The sequence below is a fragment of the Anser cygnoides genome, chromosome 3 (assembly GCF_040182565.1).
Source record: "Anser cygnoides isolate HZ-2024a breed goose chromosome 3, Taihu_goose_T2T_genome, whole genome shotgun sequence".
In the NCBI taxonomy this organism is placed as follows: Eukaryota; Metazoa; Chordata; class Aves; order Anseriformes; family Anatidae; genus Anser; species Anser cygnoides.
Window position 1 is genome coordinate 48,443,604 of NC_089875.1, and position 13,744 is coordinate 48,457,347.

Here is a 13,744-nt window from a genome sequence, read left to right on the forward strand (position 1 = left end):
AGCTGGCAGTGTTCACTGTTGAGGGAACAATCTCACTGTTATGCACAGGATTTTCAGAATCACAATCCTCTCTTAATATTATTCATTGATTCCAGTCCACACACTGATTTTTTTTTGCAGAATATGCTATTTTAATCAGTAATAACCAGAGTTCTGTAGGTTTCTGTTTGCTTGTTTGTTTATCTTATAGGCAAGAATGCGGTAGAAATGTTAATATGATTGTCTACCTAATTTGTAATATTAAATCTGTAATTTTATCATCACTTTCCTGTGATACGTTGTCTCCTTATATTCCTTCATATATTTAACAGAATGGTTTGTTTACAGTCTGTAGGGCTAGGCTGAAAAACATGTATATATATTGTGGCTATATATTCTTTGAACATAAAACTAACATTAAAATGCATAGCGAAGATTGAGATGGATTATATATAAAAGGCAGGGATGGAAGCCATATCGTGCTGAAAACAAAGTAAGCTTTACCACTAATTTAATTTGAGGCAGGATATCACTCCAGTTGGGTACATGCCTTAGGCCTTCCTCACAGGAACACTTCTTTATGTATGCACCCTCTCACCCTACAGCTACTTTTCTTTCTTATCTTGGTTTTCCCATCAGCAAACTCCAGTATTTGGGGTACTGATGAGAGACCTCAGTGTCCATCAGTTCGAAAACAAGGACAGTCTGTTAGCTGACAAATAAGTACTTTTACTTTGTACTTTGTCAGAAGTTAGTTTCCTGCAGAAAACACTAGTATCCACATGGACTTGGAAGTCAAATCCCCAGTAGGATCAGAATTACTTCATTAAAGCTGAACAACCCTACACTTATATTAGCAGTTGATCTGACTGGTAGAGTCTCACCTTGCAATATTGCAAATGTGGGTGTGGAAAAAAAAAAAAAGAGTGTTTTCCAGCACTTAAGAAAGTATAGAAAATTTTAGTATTATAGGGATCATGGATGCCAAAGAGTGATCTTGTCTGTATATGAAGGTTACAGAACTTGTAACTACCTTTGCTGACAAAGCAGAGCAGTTGTAGGTTTCAAAGCCCATTAATTTGTACTGTGATATAGACCTGGATGAAAACTTTTCGCCAACCAAAGATCTCAAAACTGGAGAACTCACATACTTTGAATGAGAACATCATACAATCAGCTGGTCTACAACCGAACTGGCCAAGATGAAGCTTAAAAGAGGAACAAACCCTTTCCCAAAGAGGTCAACTATGACAATAATGATTCTGGGGCAGACAGGGATGCCTTTTCAGTACTTATGTACTCATTCCCTGAATGAGCACTTCTCAAATAAAATTCCTTTCTTTGAGAAATTCCCAGACCTCTGTACTTAGACCTTCAGGTGCAAAATACAGTAGCAGATACTGAGTCCTCTAAGATTTACTGGCTTCAGCTGTTTTGATGGCGCTTAGTGTTATGTGGGAGAGAGCTGATAGCTGTAAGATTTACACTGGGAAAGAAATTAATATCACAAAAAACAAGAAGACCTTGCTCTTGAAATGCTTCTTTCTTTTTAAATCAGAAGAAAACTCACCTATGTACCAGGATATTTAGAGGTTGTAGAATTTATTAGGCATAAGGAAATAACCTTGGCAAAACTTGCTTTTCTGTGTCAATACCTTGAGCAAGAGCAGATTCAGACAGATGTAAAAGGAAGTCCTGAAGGAGGGGAAAAAGATTTAAGTAGGCTGGGATGCTGTTGTCTTGTAATGCTGAGCTAATTCAATAGCCCATCAAACATCCTGGCACAAGCATACAGCTCTCTGTCACATCATCCAGACTGCAACCAGAAGCAAAACAAAATATTTCAATTAATGTACCAGTGCTGGTAACATGAAGTCCTTGTCTTGTCTGGATTTACCCTTTAGCAAATTATATACATAAATAAATAATGGCTGACATTCATAGTCTTAATGAAACTGTTGTGCTCACTATGGGCAGACCTTTCCTTTCACAATATTTTCTTCCTCCACCTTTATCAACTTACTAACACCATTATGTTTTCTCCATCACCCCAAATTTAATTCTATATTGTTTTCATGCTGGTGTAGATGATGAATCTCACCCCAAACCAGCTCCGGCACCTCAGCTTAGTTCTCATATTTATAGGGCTGTTTTTATGTATCACAGCCATCTCCCACAGATGGCATGTCACATCTTTAGTCCTCTTGAGACTACTCATTTCCTGATTCCCTTCCTTTCACAAGCCCCTAAGATTTCTGTCAGTCTTCAGTCTGGAACAAAAGTTTTGTTTCCCCCAGCTTTTCTGTCTCCATCAGAGTGCTGTAACCAGTCCCCTTCACTCTCCTTCCAAACCTTAATACTTTACCATTCGGTTCCTGGTTGCCCTATATGATTAATTTGCACCCAGGCTCCCTTAAAAATCTCACTCCTTTGTATGTCTCTAGTAGAATTTGCATTTTCTTTAAGAAAATTCCTGTGCTTTTATCTAGCTCTGTGCACTACAGAAAGCAGGGCAAGTTGTGAGCTAAAATAGGATGCTCTTTGGGGATGAGTGCTTTTCCCATCCATATTCCTGAGTCAGAGCAGTTCTAGTAGCCATCTCGAAGGTCACACAGAAGCAGAAACTGAATGGATAACAGTCAGTGAAATCCCCTGCATGCAGTATCAGTTGGAGCTCTTATCAGTTGGATTATGAAAGCAATCTCAGGAGTCTATTTTACTTTGCCTATTGTTTCTTTTGACAGGTTGATGCCTTGATGAAACAACTTATCCTGAAAACAAAGGAGTACATTTTCTATAATAGCCTGCCAGATTTAGGACGGACCAGCCATGGGTTCTGGTACTAGGGACAGTTCTTTGCCAGCTAGAATCACCATTCATACTGTTCCCAGGTCATATACTTCTTCCTTCCTCCTGTAAGGCTTGTTGTAGATCCAGTCTTTTAAAGGGAGTGATGTGTTCTCCAGAGAACTGTGCACTTCATTGCACCCTGCATGCTTCAGGAAGTGTCCAAAATGCTAACATCAGCAATATGCACTGCCAAGTGCTCCCTGTACTGTCTACCTATTTTATCCATCAGATAAGAGACAACTGTCGTATTCTAAAGATGTCTCCCAAAAGGTATAACCCTAAATTCAAAGCACTCTCATGAGATCCATGTAAGCAGAATTTGCTGATGTTCTTTTGTTATATCCAAAGCTAGATATAGATGGTTTGGCCTATTATTTCTGTTCCACTCCCCAGAGAATTCATCTTGCTTGTCTTGTCAAAGACTACATTGAACCTTACTTGGTGTGGGAGCCAGCACAATAGCAATGTCACTATCTACTGTATGATTTTTTTCACAGATTCTCACATTTTCTATCTTTTATTTTTTCCCTTGTTAAAGAAAAAAAGAAAAAAAAAAAAAGACCTTGTACCCTATTCCTTTTGCTTTATTAAAGGAGGGGCAAAATCATCTCTCTCTCTTGGCTATTCAAAGAAAACTGTTTTAAAATCATGAACTAGACTGGTGCCCATATGGCTTCAATATTTACGTGTTTTCCCAGTTAGAATTCATATAGCTCTTCCACTTTACGGCCTCTGCAAGATCACATGCTATGTTGCCTTTCTGACAACTGAGGTAAAGAAAGCAACCATAATATTATGAACAGTGAAACATTTCACCTGCTCTTTGCCGTGGTTCATAGTTTAATTCTGATTTGCAAGCATCAGGCTTGGAGTGCTACAAGCATAGCCCATGTCCATTAGCAGCACATTCAGAGAAGAAGATCAAGGGTCTCTCAAAGCCTTACTCAACTTCTAAAAGTCACTTGTCCAAGGGAGGAGGATCTCTCTCCCTCTCTGTTTTCTGGTGGGTTCTCATCATAGACGAAACAGTTTCTCTTTGCATTTCTGTTACTGGCTTCCTTCTAGCCAGTTATTCTCCTCACAGGATAGCCAGAATATCAGCTGTGCAATTAGTAACCTCCTGCCACCATACCTACAATGTATCTCAGTGTCTATCAGCATAGCAGAACTTAAGTAATGACTCTCAAGATGCAGAAGAACAGAGGGAGGTAGAAAACATAATGAGTTACTGAGGGATAATGCACTTATCCGTGCTATTGAGGAAATGAGCTATAAGGGGCATGGTTAAGTCTGGGGTTTTGTACAACTATATGTTACTCCACTCCATGTTCATTTTAGTCTAATTGAGCCCTTTCTTTAAAATATTACTTTCAATTTCCAGTCTTCAGGAAAAATCATTAAAATGGGTTACTTTTTCCCTTTGTCAGTAGGCTGTACACACATCAAATGTTTCATCATTCTCTAAACCCTAATTTCTGAAACACTCATAATTTCTGAGACTGCATGGGGAAAAAAAAATGTGCTTGAAATTGTAGTTTCATACACTGAGCTTATAAAAAAAAAAAAATCTGCATTTCCTACCACCTGCTATTGACATTCCAATTCAATGTGAGCAAAATGGTGAATTGATTCTCTCATATGGGTTAAAACAGAAAAAGTTTGAAAGTAGTTTCTTATTTATTTATCTACAATGGCTTCTATTTGATTCCTAGGTTACAAGTGTATAGTCTTCAAAATCATTTTATTGCTGCAGTTTAATGTGGTAGATCACCCTCAAACTCCCACTTAGGGGGCCCCTCGATACTTCAAACAACTTCCAGTTCTCAAGTAGCAGTGCTCTCAATATCATACTAGTCCTGGACAGTGAGTTTTCTGATAAATATCACATCTCCCTAAGTACTTTTCCACTTATCCTTAGCAGTTGCTCAGGTCTGATAATCATTTCTCACTCCAGGGAGTAAACAAGGACTTATAGGTCTACTGGCCCATAGACCATTGCTGATGGACTGATTTGTTCAGAGGCCACTCTACAGATGAGCACAGCTCTAATAGTCTCTTGAGCTGTTAGAGCCTGTGCCTTCTTCCCTTGCTTATGGAAGTAAGACACAGTAAGCCTCTTGCTTACCCTCCATTCTTGGCCCTCCAGTTTTAAACCTCCTTGATCTTATTCTGCAACAACTCTTCAAGCCCTGTCTGGCAGCTCCTTACACTTTGCTAACACCACTTTATAGCCTTTTCATTGGATCACAATGAAGTGTCCCCTGCAAGGTCTCCCCAGAGCTTCCACTTCCCATCCAGACTTGGCTTCTTAGTCCTTCCTGTCACTTCTTTAATCTTTCAAAAGGACAGATGGACATTGAGCAGTATTTGCTAAAGGTCCATGACCCATGTTGTCCATGTGAGGTTTACGATATCATCCCATTAGAATGAAATTGAGCAATAGAAATTAAGTATTTATTTACCGTCATTACCAGATGGTCTGCAAAAAAAAAAAAAAAAAAAGAAAGATCATTTTGTGATGGGCACTGCAAAATTGCTAACTTTTGCCATGGTTTGGCTCCTGTTTAAATTTACAGTAATATTCATCCAGAGTCTCAGAGGTAGAGAGTTTACTATGGATAGATGAGGAATGATTTTTAGAATGTCATCCATCTTGTCTAAAATAAAGTCTTTGTTACATTTCAGAGAATAAATGTAAATTAGCATTGTGTTTTTCAATCATTGTGAAAGGAATTCTGAAATTAGTCTTATGATTTCACCAGCCACTTTGTGCTTTATTATCCATCATGGGATTATTTGGATACAGCTATTTCTTTGGCTAATTATTTTTAGTATTTTTACATACACAGATTTGAAAGACTCTGTAAGAATATAATTGTTAAGACTGCATTTCTTCAGGAATGATGAATCACAATCATGTAACTATAAGAATGCATTGCGTAGAAAAGTAGAATATGGTCTCAGTTGTGGTTGCTATGTAATTTTTCTTTTCAAACTAATATTGAATTTTGTATATAAAAGAGAAACTGATTTCCAAAGGCTGAGAGAAAGCCTTAATTCAGAATTTCCTGTCGATTTGATCTCTGTTTATTTTGGGAAACTGCATTACATATTTTAACTAGCCTGATATTAAATATGATTTTTGTTTGAATGTAATTGAAGTTAACTTCAACCATAACTAGATAATACATTTTTAATGGCCACTGTCCATCTTCATTTATTATATACATGCATTTATATATCTCTATATCATATCAGATATGTAATAGCCCAATAGAAAAAAAAATATGGTGATATTTTGCATATTCAATTAAAATTTTATAGGAAGGCATTGCCACACAGAACGGTCTTGTCTGTGTGAGGACTAGAAATTGAATATACATGTAGGAAATTTTGCAAGAATTAAGATTAATAATTGCCTTTCTCCTCAATGTCCCTCCAACGTGCACCAAGTCTGATGGTTCAAACTGGAAGAGCTTCACTGAAACCAGTGGAGTTGCACCAATATCCTCTATCAGGGAATCTGGTCCTTAATGTTCTTTATCTCTGGAGGGCAATTGCCATTATCTGTGATAAAGGTATGATCTATTTCCAGAAATGGTCAGCTATCTCATCACCATCACTCAGAATAAAGTCTAACAAATTAATAGAAAGTTTACCTGAAGAGGTAATAAGGAATCAGCATTTACAAGAGTAAAGTTATACAGTAATTACTAAACCAGTGTGTTGCTGATGTGGTGTTATCATCAAACTCTCTGCAAGCTATCAGTAGGAGACACATGCTTTTCACTTCAGATCCCAAGACATGTCATTGCTCCAGAGCTACCAGGAGGTACAGGTGACTGCAGTGCAGCTAAGAGACAGTAGTTTGCTCTCCTGCAAGCCACAGTAGCATGATCATGACTGACTTTATGGTAGCACCTACTTGCCATGCACCCAAAGATTCCTGCTGTCCCAACCCCTCCAAACAGCCCAATAATGGCTGTGGCTCCTCGTGGCCTCTTGTTTTCACCCTTAGATCCAAAAAAAAAAAAAAAACAATTTTATGTTTTCCAGGAATGTTTGCACTGTCTTTGTGGAGAAATTTGGGGGGTACAGTGGATAACAACACGTGTCAGATGCCATTGTATAGGTGAAATCAAGCTGCCCCATCTGATGCTGTAATACTCCTTCAGGGCTGCAGAGAAGCTTATGTACAGGCCTACTGCTCTCCACTGCCCTCACTGTCCCTTAGGTAAGATAGCAGTGTCCAAGACAGTCATCCTGGCATCGATAAGGATGTAACTTCTTAACATGAGTCAGTAACAGTTCAAATGCCTGTGGAGATCTCAGCAGAATTTTTTTGTAGCAGATGTGTTTCTGTGACTGTGCACACATGCTTATGCACATAACTCAATGAAATTTTAAGGGGAGATTATCATACAGTAAGAACAATGTAGGGTGGTTATTATGTAGATAATACTAATACGAGTTACAAATATTTAATTGTTACACATTGAAAAAAAAAAAAGAAAAAAAAAAGTGGCCATTACCTTGAAAAGTCTGTTATTATTTTTTCCACCAAAAACACGGAACAAATATAAGACAATTCTAACAAGTTTTAGTATTATTTAAAAAAAAAAAATCTCTATGGATACTTCTTCCAATGAGTAATAAGTAATAGCTAACAACTTGTTATGCTGTCACTGCCTGTCACTTTTAGAACAGCAAGGTAATAAAGATTTTGGAGAGTTCTACAAAGTACTGATGGGGATAGACCCCGTATTACGAAGGTAAGAGTAATTCCTGCACATATCAGAGTCTTCTGTTTCCACTAGGTGTTGAATGCCCCTAGATTCCCAACAAAATCTAACACAAAATTTGCATAATGTAGTTAAGTATTTGTTATCACCTTGTTTGTCTGCTTCTGTTTACAAACATAATAGCTTTTTCTTATTTTAATTAAACATTTAAAACTTGTCATTACTACCCAGCAAGGACCCTAAAAATTTTACAACCTAATTCTAGACCTTACAAATGCATGGCTAATGTTGATATTGCTTCTCCTACTTTGTATACCGCTTGTTGCCAGCCAAACAAGAGGAATTAATGAGCCCGGTGACTACTTGAATCTTTACTGAAGACTCATCAGTTTGCAAGAGGACCCCTGAATAAAGCACACAGGAGACGGCTTCCATCTTTCACGCTTTATGCTCCTCCTTATCCAGTGTACATGATAATTGTGGAACTGTCTCTGGTCACTGGGTTTGGAGGACCTATCTACCTCTTTGTAACTAACCGAAAGTTTTGTGTCTCTGTTTCCACCATCCTGGCCATTGGAGATTTCTAACAGCAGAGGAATTCCCATATCACCACCTCAGATCTTGTCTTTGGATGGGAACAGAGTAGTGCCTAGGGACAGGTCTGTGATGCAGCTGATTTTAACCTGCTCAACTTTTGAGTCTGACTGGAGGCTTAGACAGACCCCTGCATGTTCCCCAAATATCAAAAATCTCAAGCAGAAGAGGCTTCTTTGTATTTCTGCTTCCTTCGCACCACATTGAAGCCAAAAAGAGCAATAAACAAAAACCAGACTCACTGATGCCAGACATCCCTGTTATATCTACAAACATTAGTGAAGACTGACACAAAGGGGGACTTTTTAATTTAATGCTGTAGACTACAAATTGAATTCTCAAACTTGAGAATTGCCAGCCTGACTTGAGGCTTGACAGTTCTTAATAGACCGGTTACAAATTAATAATTTTTATCTAGCTGAGTGCATAACATTTTGATAAATTGTCCATTTGCCTGTCTGCTTTATCCAGCTATGCCCTGTTTCCTTTTTAAACCCAAGGAAACTCTGCCCATAAGTTGATGGTGATGGAAAAAGCTATTTAAAATCCCAGATACCCCAAGGTTTTTCACATATTCTATTAGAAGAGGTGTTGCTGAGCCACATAATGAAAGTAATTATATGTATAGATAATTTCCTCCTTATTTATTTACTCCCTTTTCTCATGCCATTGAAGACTTCTAATTTTTATATATACTGCAACATTAACCTCAGTATCTTTAACTTACCAGTATTTTTCACTGTCATTCTTCAGCTCTTGTGGAGTATTTCAGTCCATCTCAGGTGTCCTAGAATCTCGTCCTTACTGTGTCAGTGACAACACAGACAAAAGAGCTCTCTTAGTGGCACACAACAGTCTTTCTAAAGCGAAGCTTTATCTTCTGGATAGAAGGTCTAGAATGTTTAGTAGTTTTGCGTTATACAAAGTGTAACCAAGTATCTCTCTCCAAATCTGACAAGTTGTTTGTTCTGAGCTTGCTGGATCACTTCTTGCCTGGACTGGAATACAGCATGCGTATTTGCCTCCTCTGTTTGCATTTCTTGGGCCACTCCAGCCCATTGTTTCTTTACAGACACCTCTCAAAAACCCTCCTCCTACTAATTTGGCTTCTTTTTTTGTCCCCAGTTCCCATGCCTGTCTGTAACAGCTTATTGTTCCCTTTGATATCTCTGCTGCTACTTATGTCTATAAATCTGTTTGTTCTGCTGGTGGGCATCCACCTAATCTGGTCCATTGTTTTCCTTACATTTAGTACAGGTTACAGCATAAAGTGGATTACACACGGCACCGTTGTCAGAGAGCTTCACGAAACCTATCTGCATTAATATTGCAATTTACATTCTATCACAAAAAATAAGAGTTTAAGATTACATTCATAAAAATTATGTGCATATTCTCTATTTGAACACAGATGGAAAAAGACTTTTTGGAGATGCTCAAGAACACTAAAAAATAAAAAATAAATTAGAAACCAAGTGTCATCTAAGATATAGGTTTTTATGCTTGAAATGCATACTGTGATCTTGGGACACTTTCTCATCTCAAAATATACTTGAAGAAAAAGAAACATTTAGAGGACCCACAGTGACTATCACATATACTGGCTACACTCAGTCTTGCCTGTGAAGGGAAAGTCTTTCTGACTCCTTTCCTCAAAGGGATCACATAATGGTCAGCAACAGCTCTCTGATAACTGTCGTGTATATTCCACGGTCTATCATAAGCTGTACTAGGTACAAGGAAACAAGGGATATCACGATGTCTCTCATTTCACTCCCCGGACCTGTGGGTTTAAGTAGGCCTAAATTGTTCCTAATAGATACTACACCCCTTCTTAATGATGTTTCTAGTCTCTCCAGGAAGTCTATTCCTATGTCATCTTTCCAGGTCAAAATTATTTTGATGCCTGGCCTAAAATTTTCTCCACTTACAAGTAAACTCATTACTTTGTCGGCAGTGAACACAAAAAAAAATCTGCACTTTCCTTTTCAGTAAACTTCTGGAGATGAGCATTATCTGCCTCTTCAAGTCTTTTCAGAAACTTGCAGCCCCCTTTTTTTTTTTTTTTTTAGTCTTCCCTTAAAAGCCTTCATTTCCAGATCACTGATCTTTTTAGTTCCTATTTGGACTTTCAGCAGACAAAGTGGGGTTTTGAAGATGGAAAGATTACCTAAACTAAAGTCTCACCAGAACAGACTAAAGTGACAGAACTACTTCACCTATCTTATCTGCAGTGATTGTGTTTCTACTTCCCAGTATAATGCTTTCTTTTTCTTCACAGTTAAGTTGCCTCATATTTAGTTGGCAGTCTACTACAAGGCCCAGATCCATTTCTGCAGAATGACTGCAGAGAAATTAATTTCCTATCTTGTATTTGTGTGGTTCATTATTTCTGTACAATACTGTAAATGTATTACTCCACACTTACTTTTACTGAATTAATTTATTTTTTTTTTCTTCCCTGGACCATTTCTCCAATTTGTCATGATAATCTTGAGCTTTCATCCTGTACTCCATTGTGTTACAGCCTCTCCTAGGCTGGTATCACCTCCATGTTTAATAAATTCACTCCATTCCATTACCCATCTCATTAATGAGATTACTGAATAGGAAACACCTTGGTGGCACCAGTGTAGAGTGCTTCAGTTAAGTTTGACAGCAAGCCTTTAATAATTACTTCCTTTCAATACCATCTTCGTGAAGGGTGGAGCTCCTGGTGCAATATGCAGCCTGAAGAAACATCTGCCCTCCATTAGCTACTGAACTTCCCACCCCCAGGGCTGGGAAGCTGTGTGCTGTGTAATAGGCAGTTTATTTTGTGCCAGTATTTTAACCCCTTTGGCCTTATGCTAAAGCCAGATTTGCCTGGGAATATACTAAATACTTAGCTAGCCATGTGTATGTGTGTATCTGCTTTTTGGTACACAAGTCCCACCTCCCAGCCTCAAAATGACAGGTGTCCCCTAGGCTGAGCAAACATGATTGGTGCTCCTATAGACAGCTGAGTAGTGTTGGCTTTTCATTAAAGCTGATAAGTTTGAGGGAGATCTTTTCCCTTGCTGATGTGCTGCTTTGCGGTGTTTCTCAAGCATGGCTTACGATGGAATAGGAAGCAGTCACAAGTGGGATGACTCACACTTGCAAGCTATTTTCATCTGGCTTATGTTGCTCTGCTAATAATGTTTTCCCTCTGTATTCAGAAGTCTTTGCCGAGAAAATGAGATCTGCTGGTGTGAATCTGCTGGTGCTGTCCCCAGCTGGCAGCATGTCTTCCCAGCTGAGTCACTCACCTTCTCTTTTCCTCAGTTTCTCCGCTGTGAATATGAAATTCACTTGAAAATGTGAAACATTCGTCAATTGTTTGTAAACAAAAATTATTTCCCATGTGTATTTTTATGGTGATTTTGTTCCTAACCTCCCATAGAGGAAAACCTGCGTCTTCTCATCCTCAGACCAGTATGGCATCCAATCACCTGCTGAGATCACCCTGCACCTCCGTGTGAAGTTGGAGTAAACTGATTTCATAACAACTCTCCATCCACTCTGTCACATTTTCCTTGCCTTTCATCTAAGTAGCAGCAATAGAAATTAATTTAGCAAGTACAAGACAATGGGCATTCCATCCATTTTTGGAGAGGTTAGGCCTGACAACTCAGTGAAAGAATTTAGCTGCAGCAACTGTGCCAAAGGCAATAGAAGATTTTTATTTTCTGCCTCCTAAACATTTCTGAAATGACATCCTGTGTAGGTGTGTGTCCATGAAGGTCCCCATGAACCTGCCCAAGTCAAGCATTTGTCTCCATTAAGTCATGTGCAAAGATAAGGGCATTTCAGTAGTCAACAAGACGGCACATTGTATTTTAAAATGAAGGATTTGCAGGGTTGGCAGCTCATTTGCATGCAAGCAATGTAAATGTAGCAGAGGAGGTGTTGTAAATCACCAAAGAGCTACTTGACAGTGCCACTCTGTGAGTCTGGTTCAGAATTATTAATTAGAGCAGGCTGAGGATGGTTTGTTTGCATATCAGTTGAGCTAAGCCATGTTGGAATCCCTGTAAATAATAAAACAGTCTGATTAGGCCTAGTCATTAATTAAGTGTCTTCACTGTGAATAAACAGTGAAATCTTTCCGTTTGCCAGGGACCCCTATGACACTGTGATAAATATGCAGTCGCAAAAGCTCCTATAACGTGGTTTGACATCTTCATCTATTAAATTGCAGCATTCTCCCCAGTGATGATGGGTTCAAATCCCACAGTGGATGATACATCTGCCTAGTTTTGTTCGTTAAAATATATTTCTTTGGAGCTCTCAGATAATCAGGGTTGAGAACCTGCTAGGGAAAAAGAAAGGGGGAAAAACTTGTTAAAACTCCAAACTGCAGTGTTCAGTCATCTGTATAGGTGGGGTTTTATTGGTATAACAATGCAGAGGATGATTTTTAAAATGGTTTTATTATTATATGGATGTAAAAAACAGTTATTATTTATTTGACTAAAATGCTGTACATTTAAAACCCAGTTACACTTGCCTCAGAGGTTGGTACTTGAATGGCTGTTTCTGGATTTAGCATCCACTGCCCATCAGTGTGCAGTAAGACAAAGAGATAATTTTTACAAATGCTATTTTTTCAAACTGAAGACAAAGTTAAAGGCAATTAAATCTCATGCTCCAAGACATGAATTGATCACTGTAGGTGATCAACAAGGAGATTTTCTCCTCTTATGCACTGCTGAAAAATTGGTGAGGGGCATTATGGGGATCTTTCATCTTCTGAAAATTTGAATATTGGCAACTTTTGCAGTCAGGATATTAGACTAGTAGGCAGATCAATGAGCTGAGCAGACAGTGACAAGTTCTATTTTCTTGTGTAACATTTAAGTACTGCAAGCAGCACATGAACATTGTCTCCTGGAAAATAAGGTAATTTTTATTGTTTCAATGACTTGACAGAGATCTACTCTGTTCCCATAAAAACTGATGGCCTTGTCCCCAAATATTCACTCTGCATCATTCTCCTTGTGCTCAGCCACAGCAGACAGGGCCAACACAGCCGTATTTACCCATCACTTTGGTGTTCTGATACTCAAAACAGACAATTTAAAGGTGCTGAGATAATTACAATGCTGAGCATGAGTATTTGAATAGGTGGGAGACAGATGACTCAGTGAGATCAATCTATTGATCTCAAGATATTCTAAGTATTTAAGTGCCATGCAACAATTAGAGGTATTTCTGAGTATGCAATAAATGACTTTATTCTGACAGGCTCTCTTGTTTCTTTTATACATAATAGAGACTGAGAATGCCACTGAACTTAGAATAGCTTTTAGGAAGACAGTGCTCAGCCGAGTTTGGTGCTGACAGTCCTGTGTACGGGTAAACAATCAGCCAGGTGGCAGGAGATCATTGCGATTATTGTTGCGGCAAGTAGCAGCCCCTTGAATCCTGAGATTTACTTGAATGTTGTCAAATAGATTATAGGCCTCAATATGAAATTAATAAAGAGATATATGTACATGTGCAACAGATGGATTAACTCCTGTTTAATACAGACAAAGAAACAGAATCCACATTGG

At 38.4% G+C, this 13,744-nt stretch overlaps 1 long non-coding RNA gene across 1 annotated transcript in view; it reads right to left on the reverse strand.

Moving 5' to 3' along the window:
• The window catches only part of LOC125183215 (uncharacterized), an 81,950-nt gene extending 72,634 nt beyond the window's left edge, over positions 1-9,316 (reverse strand). Inside the window, exon 1 of the long non-coding RNA XR_007164802.2 lies at positions 8,893-9,316. This is a non-coding gene — a long non-coding RNA (uncharacterized lncRNA). The remainder of the gene's footprint in view (positions 1-8,892) is intronic.
• Between the last annotated feature and the right edge of the window lie 4,428 nt (positions 9,317-13,744).